General features: G+C 37.5%; 1 protein-coding gene across 1 annotated transcript in view; it reads right to left on the bottom strand.

Annotated features, from left to right (window-relative positions):
- Positions 1-8,198, bottom strand: part of LOC122072658 (glycosyltransferase BC10-like) — a 13,623-nt gene that overhangs the window by 3,622 nt on the left and 1,803 nt on the right. The window lies entirely within an intron of this gene.

Genomic DNA, 8,198 nt, shown 5'->3' on the forward strand with positions numbered 1-8,198 from the left:
AGTTTTCTATGGATTTACTATTTATATCAAAAAAATCTAATACTAAAAATAAAAAATACAATAGAAATAAAAAAAATAAAATAAGTGGTCCTACATTATGTATATCATGGTTGGAAAGCTAAGACCATCCACTAAGATTCATGTCTTCACCGTTCAAGGGATTAGGATCAGGATCGGCTGCGGCAGATTTGGCATAAGGGGGAACAATGCTTGATCAGAATGGAACAAATGTTGGGATGAGCCACCTAATGAATTAATTGGATCAAGAGGGGATGAGCTTGTTACTATCCGATCCAGGGAATTTGGGAATTTTTTGCCAATTACTTCCAGAATATGACCGATTCTTTCTGTTTTGGATCGGAATCGGCAGTGACTGATTCCAGAACCGATCCCGATTACTTGAACTGTGTGTATTTAAACATTGATCCACACATCTGTCTTTTAACTCTAGATGCACGAATGAGCATCGCAACCAACAGAAAATTTGGCTTCCCTTGATAAGATTTCACTGAAAATGACCATAAATTGGCGAGACATTCTCCTTATTGTAGTGGAAGAGAATGGTGGAAAGAACTCCGTATTAGGTCCAAACTAAATTAATGTGAAAGAAATCCTTACACTCCAAGAGCTTCCTCCTTAGGAATGGGCACTATACATTGCATTACTTGATACTTTAAATGGAACTTCCATGGAATTTCATGAAAACTGACCCCAGCATCCATTATAGAATGCCAATGAAGTTATCATACCTTTTCCCCCCTGGGACCTAAATGACTCAGAAAGTGCTTCTCCTTTTTTGTCCTTCATGACTAACTTTTTTGACAAAACAATGAGAGACTTTTCCTTGAATTCAAACAAGACAATCTTACTAGATTAACTAGCAGTAGAATGTTCTTATTCTCCACTAACAAAGCAGGGCAGTCTTCAGTTCGGCGATTTTAGCTACTTGATTACTATTTAGAACATCCTGACTTAGAATTTGAAATGAATTCAATGACTAGGGCCAGCCACAAGACCACAAACAGGGATCAATTATACTCACAAGTAAGTCACATTATGATTCTAGGACTCAACATACTGATCACATGATTCAAAGTAACTCTGAATTAAAATAATGCCACAATGATTAAAAATTTCAGCTACGATTACCAGAGTTATCGATGAAGAACACTGACTTATGGACAGATTAACGGACAACAAGACACACGACAGAATCAAAGTAACACAGAAAATTAGAAATAGAAGAAGCACGGCAGACAAGAGAATCAAATAACTTGACAACCAGCAATTGGATGTGGCTGGAAATCAAATCGTATAAGGTTGAAGTACTGCTGTTCTGTGCTCCGAATACAGGGTTGATCTAATGGTCGGATCGAATGACACAACAGTAGGATAGTGCTTGATGGAAATGACAGAACAGTGAAGGAGAAGAAGAAGGAGAAGGAAGGGAGGATATGACTTGGATTCACCACCAAGCCTGCGGTAGCTTCACCACCAACCCACCTGGGTTTTGCAACCGAATCACAGCAGCATAGTCTCAAGAGAAGACAGAATTTCAATCATAAAAAATTATCGGCTAGTATGCCCCTCTCTCTTATTGGCTGCCAAGACATCTAGGAACTTCTAGAAAGAAGATCCCTTGGTACTATATAAAAATTGGAAACTTATTAAAATAAAGGGACTTAGTTGCAAGTACTTAAAATAACTAGGAGCCCATAAAAGGAACTGAAGCAAAATAGTAAGTAGAGAAAATTGTAGCAGCTCCACATAGCTGTCCTTGGAGGGACAAACACCAGCAGCTTCTAGAGACTCTAAACTAGCCCACGCAAGGTCCATGCATGCTGGTTTAAGACTTGGCCCAAATTAGCACCAGAACCAGAACCGTGGCTAAACTTATGAGCCAGCAAAGGTCTGCTGGCCCTTCTTCCTTCATGTATACACCCTTAGGTCTGCATCAACTCTCCCCGAATTGAAATCACTTGTCTTTGACAAACAGATGAAGGCCATGTATTGCTCATACAAGTCAGGGTCCAGCCTCTTGAAGTCATCACCCTGTATCCAGGTAGCATCAGCCCTTAGCATCCGCCCTTCCACCTGATTAAGAATGAAAAGTAGCCACCGCCATTCCATGTAATAGTGCAGTGATACTCCAAAACCTCTTCAATCCCATCATAAACTGGTAGTGCCAGTCATGGCAATCTCAACATATGCTCCGTATCTCCCTCATCTGAATGGTGGCCCAAATAAAGAGTCAACTCTGCCATGTTGAACACATTACTGATGGCCATGTTCTCAGGAAGCTCAAAAACACAAGCATTCGACTCCATACACTTAAGAACTTTTTAAGGACCCATCAGTCTAGGATGAAGCTTAGTGTTTGCACTTGGAAAGGAACCTTTCTGAAGCAATGGGCACTATAATGGGTGCCATAAGTGTACCATGGGGGGTACATTGTAAGTTTTCCACAACATAGTTTTTAAGGCGCTGGTAAGGCTGGCGCTGATGCGGTCTAGAGATGGTAAGGCAGTGCTCCGCCTCATGTGAAGTGGCGTCTTATGAGATTTTTTTTTTTTAAATACATTTTAAAATTACTTGATGAAGATTCCAAATATAGATTTTTTATTGGTAGGTTTATGGTTTTGTTAACACTTGAGATGTATGGGATCAGCTTTACTCCATCAAAAATAACCAAAACAAAAAAAAAAAACATGATTCACAAATAAGATTTGGATTTTGTCAAGGGTTTTAAGAAAGGGCTTTGAGAAGGAATCAAGGAACAAGGAAGAACCATTGATCCAGGTGACCATTTTGCTCCTGCAGCGGTGAGTTTTATTCTTCTTTGACGGGAGTAGAAATATAGTGGATGACCTTAGGACTTAGGCACTCATTTTGGCATCATAGAGGTAAGTATAATAAATACTTGTATTTTTTATGTCTTCTTTTCTTTATATTTATAATTTTGTTTCATAATTATGTATTTATATTATATGTTAATATGTTATGATGATTAATGATTGATGATTGATGATTGATGAAGATGAACTTAGTTTATTCACTTTATTGATTTGTTTTCTTGATGAATATCTTACATTGGTATGAATCTGAACCTTTAATATTTATTTAACATATGAGTAATAGGATTCAACTAAGATTTGAGCCAAATAGATTGGTCTTATAAAAAAATTACACAGGAACGCTTTAATCGATAAGGCGACGCTTTATGCCCGCCTTATCGCTAAGGCACTCTGAAAGACCCTCAAACGCCTCCGTCGCCTTACTGCCTTAAAAACTATGTTCCACAATAGGGAGAGTCCCTCTAATGTGGCTGGTTAAGAGTCATGGTTAGGTTTGGTTATCAGTTTCCTAATTATATTAGTTAGTTATCTATTGTTTTAGCTAAGAATCTAGAGTCATACTCTGTTTAGAATTACTTTCCTTTTCTAAGGAAGTATACTTTGTAATCTGGTTTTATATCATAGTAAATGACGGGGGCTGAAGAGTATTGATTACTCTTGTCTCAGCAGTATCTTCTTCCTCATCTCTTCTCTTCCCGCCTCTGGTTTACTGGTTTTATACTCTTGGTGTTGTTTCACGGTATCAGAGCAATAAGAAATCAGAAAAAATTCTTCATGTGATCTCTGTTTTGAGAGTCCAATAAAGGACTGTAGTTATTCTCTGGTCCTAGCACCCATGCTGCCTGTCTATTTGATTCTGACCAGTTAATGACAGCATGAAGGTAAACTAGGGCAGCCTACTTCTTCCACGTTGTTGCACACAAAGATATTGGAGCACAACAAACAGATTTGATCTCCATTATGCTTGCGGCTCCAGTTTCTGGGAATTCTCTTCACAAATCTGAGATCTGAATTTATTTTTTTTCATCCTTTTGATGTGGCTAATTTTGGGAGGATTGTTTGGCCAACAAATGAGGTACATTAGATCCAGATTTGGGGCAACCTTCCGGTTTGATCCTGTGCAATTTATTTTCTCCATATTGCCTGCGGATGCTCTGTTTCTGGGTCTAATTTTTTACCCCTTGCTACTGCAATTACTGGTGATCTAGCCATCTGAATAAGTGAAGTTTTTTGGAAATTTATTCCTCCATATTAGCATGTCGTTCAATCCCTGTTTCAGGTCAATCTGACGTACTATTTATCTGAGACCTGAAATCACCCAAATCTGGGTTTTTCTTGGTCTGTTCTGGAATATATCCACCGTCGGCTACTGTTCTGCTCATACTACAATGCTGCTGGTTCTTGGTTGTGACCCTACATTATTTGGATCGTTTGCTTGAATATTATACTGATATTGTAAAGGGAAGAGTAAGGAAGAGATACCTGTGATTGTGGAGCAAAGGGAGTCCCAATCAATTATATTGTGGCTGCACTCCTTCATTTGTTAAATAGAATAGCTATTACAATTCCTACTAGGAATAGGAAAGAACAAAATAGGAAACTAATAGCAATTGCTAACTTCTCACTATATCCAGTCCTAATAGGACTAGGAAAACCCAAGAGAAGAGTTTACGACTTGCGCTAGACTCTGTCTTTCTCTCAATAGAATTCTAACACTATTCCTCAAGCTGGAGTACACAAATAGCAACAGAAAGCTACAGCTTGGACCAACAAGAACTCTAACTAGCATAGAGAGAACTCTAATCAATCGTCATAAAGCCATCAACAAATCCAAAAGAAACGAAAACCCTTCCAAAGAAGGCACTCCAATACCAACGAAAACCCTTCTCAAGGAAGGCAATTCAATAGCAACAAACAACATCAACACCAAAAGCCCTTCACAAAGAAGGCACTCCAACAAAAGTGTAGCATCCAACAACTATATCAAAAGACCTTCCAAAACAAAGCATTCCAATAAAAGTTTAGCACCCAACAGCTACAACAAAAGCACTCATGAGCCTGAAATAGTGATCTCACCAAAAAGACGTCTCACAGAATATTCCACAGATAAATAGGCAGCATCAAGTCGATGAGGACCAAACAACATCAGGTTGTTGAATGTACCAAACAACATCAGGCGGCACAATATACCATTTTCAAAAGATAAAATAGTTGTTGAGGACAAACACGAGCAGATACGTCTTCGAAAAAAAATAATCTTGAGCAGACAAGAATCTCCAACCGATGACTTGAGCAAGTAACAACGAAAATCTACCCCTCACATGGATAAATAAACAGCATCCCAAATAATCTCATAATTAAGAGCATCATAATAAATCCACCTAAAAAAAAAAAAACAAAAAACCAAAAACCAAAAGCCAAAATATTGTGGTTGCCCTCATTCATTCATTAAATAGAATAGTTATAACAAGTCCTACTAGGAATAGGAAAAAACAAAATAGGAAACTAATACTAATTGCTAACTTCTAATTATATTCAGTCCTAATAGGACTAGGAACACCTATAGTCCTAAACCCAAACCCACAATCTTAATAAGACTAGAAAAACCCTCAGTCCTAATAGGACTAGGAAAACCGAAGGGAGGAGCCTGCGACTTGCGCTAGACTCCTCTTTTCTCTCGATAGACTTCTAACAAATATAATTGTTCTAATGGTTGATCCTAAACCACTAAATGAAATGTCCAAGTTCAATTTGGTGTTATGCCAAGATGATCCACGACAGAATCTATTTACTTACTTAAAAACCTAATGGAAAGATTTAGAAATTGTAAGAAGGATCTCCATATGGTCTTCATTAACCTAGAAAAAGCTTATAACAGAGTCTCTATAGAGTTAATCTGGAAAGTATTGAAGAAGATAAGTAATGCAGGAGTAGATTACAAGTAACTAACTCCGCAATTTATAACCCCAAACAATACAAATAGGAGCAAAAAACAAAGAAATAATACCATCAAATAAACCCTCAAGGATACAATATCCATATAGGAGCAAATCCAGCCCAAAACCCAACCCGGTAGGAGAGAGAAAAACCTTCTATAGAGCTGGAGAGAGAAAGGTGTGGCCAGGTTTGTGGGAGTCCGATTGAGCTGCACTTTTGGGTGTAAATAGTCCCTAGGGAGGGTACAAAAACTCCCAAAGTTGAGAGGATTCTGACAACTAAATGTGAAGTTACAAGCTTTCTTGATTTTCTGACCTACGAGAGAAAACTGAGAAGAACCTTCAAGAACAGCAGCTGAATGCTTCCAACAGCGACTAGGTAAGGATCGTGTGACCCTTATGAGGCCTGGAATACCCTGATTGAAGACCTGGCTGAACAGAGTATAGAAGAGAGAAAGAGAGGAGATCAATCTCTCTTTATTCCCACTAGGATTGCTGATCGGTTATGATTTCTACAGACTTTTATCAGAATCTGAATTATACCTCTTGAATGTTATAGCAAATAAAAAAAAAAAAAAAAAAAGAAGAATAAAACAGATGGGGGGTTGAGAAGGGTGAAAAAGAATAAAGGAAGTGGTTATCTCAGCCTGGGCTTCTCACCCACAGCTATCTCAGCTGCTCTAAGCATTTAGTTGCAAACTTTCTTTCATAAATGCAAATTTTCTTTTATTCAAATCTCCCCAATAATAGTACATATGCCTCTATTTATAGAGGAAAAATTTACAATCATACTAATACCAGGAGCTAGTTTCCCAATAGGACTAGACACTCCTACTACAACTAGGAGCTAGTTTCCCAATATGACTAGACACTTCTACTACAACTAGGAATTCAAAATAGGACTAGGACTTGACTTTATGACTCCAACATGGAGTAGGACTAACGAACTAATAATCCATATAGGACTTTACAACCAACTAATGGCCTAATGGGCCTTTATTGAATTAAATAACAATTAACCAAACTAATGAATAAAATCCCGTTTTTCTACCTTCTACCCAAATTTTAGGCCTATTAAAGTGGCCCATTTCAAAGAAAACCCATGGGATCAAAGGCCCAACACATACATAACACAATCCAAGACTTATTTGCAATAAAATAAGCCTAAGTGACTTATCTACATCAAGAAGTGTTTCAAGAAATATGTTAAAAACATGTATAATAGTGAGATGAGATGAGTCAAGTGACTAGTGTAAGAACTATGGGGGATCAAGGTAGTGAATTCCTAATTACAATTGGGTTACATACTTGTTTGTGCTTATCATGGATGAATTAAACAAAGACCTTCAAGATGAGGTTCCTTGGTGTAAGATTTTTTCTAATGATATTGGTTTGGTGGATGAGACATATGCAGGGAGTAACGACAAGGTGGAGTTATGGAGATCAACTCTATAATCAAAAGGTTTGAAGATAAGTAAAACAAATAAGGAGTATATGGTGTATAACTTTAGTCACACGAGGACATATAATGAGTTAGCGAAAATTGATGAGGGAGGTGCTCCAAAGTGATCATTTTAGGTATCTGGGTTCAATCATTAATAAAGAAGGTGATATACAGGTTTATGTTTCACAAAGAATTAAAACAGGATGGATGAAGTGGAGAAGTGCATCCAAAGTGTTTGTGTGATTGACGTACTCCTTTAAAACTTAAAGGAAAATTTTATAGAATAGTTAAATGACCGGCTATAATGTATGATGCAGAATGTTAGGTAGTTAAGAAGCATCATGTAGATAAACTCAATGTAGGGAGATGAGGATGTCGAGATGGATGAGTGGTAAAACTAGGAATGATAAAGGAATGATCATATTAAAGCTAGTTTGGGAGTAGCTCCGATATATAATAAGCTACAAGAAAGTCATTTAAGATAACATGGTCACATTCAACAGAGGCCTTTGGATACTCCAGTATGGAGGAGTGATTTGATTCAAACTAGAGGATCTAAAAGAGCTAAGAGCAAACCTAAAATGACCTTAGGAAAAGTGGAGAGGAAAGACATGAGTAGCTTAACTCTTGTATTAAGTATCACATTGAATAGAACTGATTGGAGGGCAAGGATTCATGTAGCCGACCCAATTTAGTTACAATAAGGCCTAGTTGTTGTTGTTGTATAGAAAATTTAGTAGAGAATACAACTACTTAAAGAAAATTAGTAACTAGTGTACAAACTTCCCCTGGGATTAAGCTTTTAAATCACCCCAAGAGACATTGGGCTTGCACACTTCATATCACTGGAATACTTCATTTCTTCAACTTTTGAACACTATGAATTGCTCTCAAGATTATTTTAGAGAAATCTATCAGATTCGAAGCAATATCGTTAAATCTTTTACACTTCCCCCACCCCCC

This window comes from Macadamia integrifolia, chromosome 3 (genome assembly GCF_013358625.1).
Source record: "Macadamia integrifolia cultivar HAES 741 chromosome 3, SCU_Mint_v3, whole genome shotgun sequence".
NCBI classification, from domain to species: domain Eukaryota; kingdom Viridiplantae; phylum Streptophyta; class Magnoliopsida; order Proteales; family Proteaceae; genus Macadamia; species Macadamia integrifolia.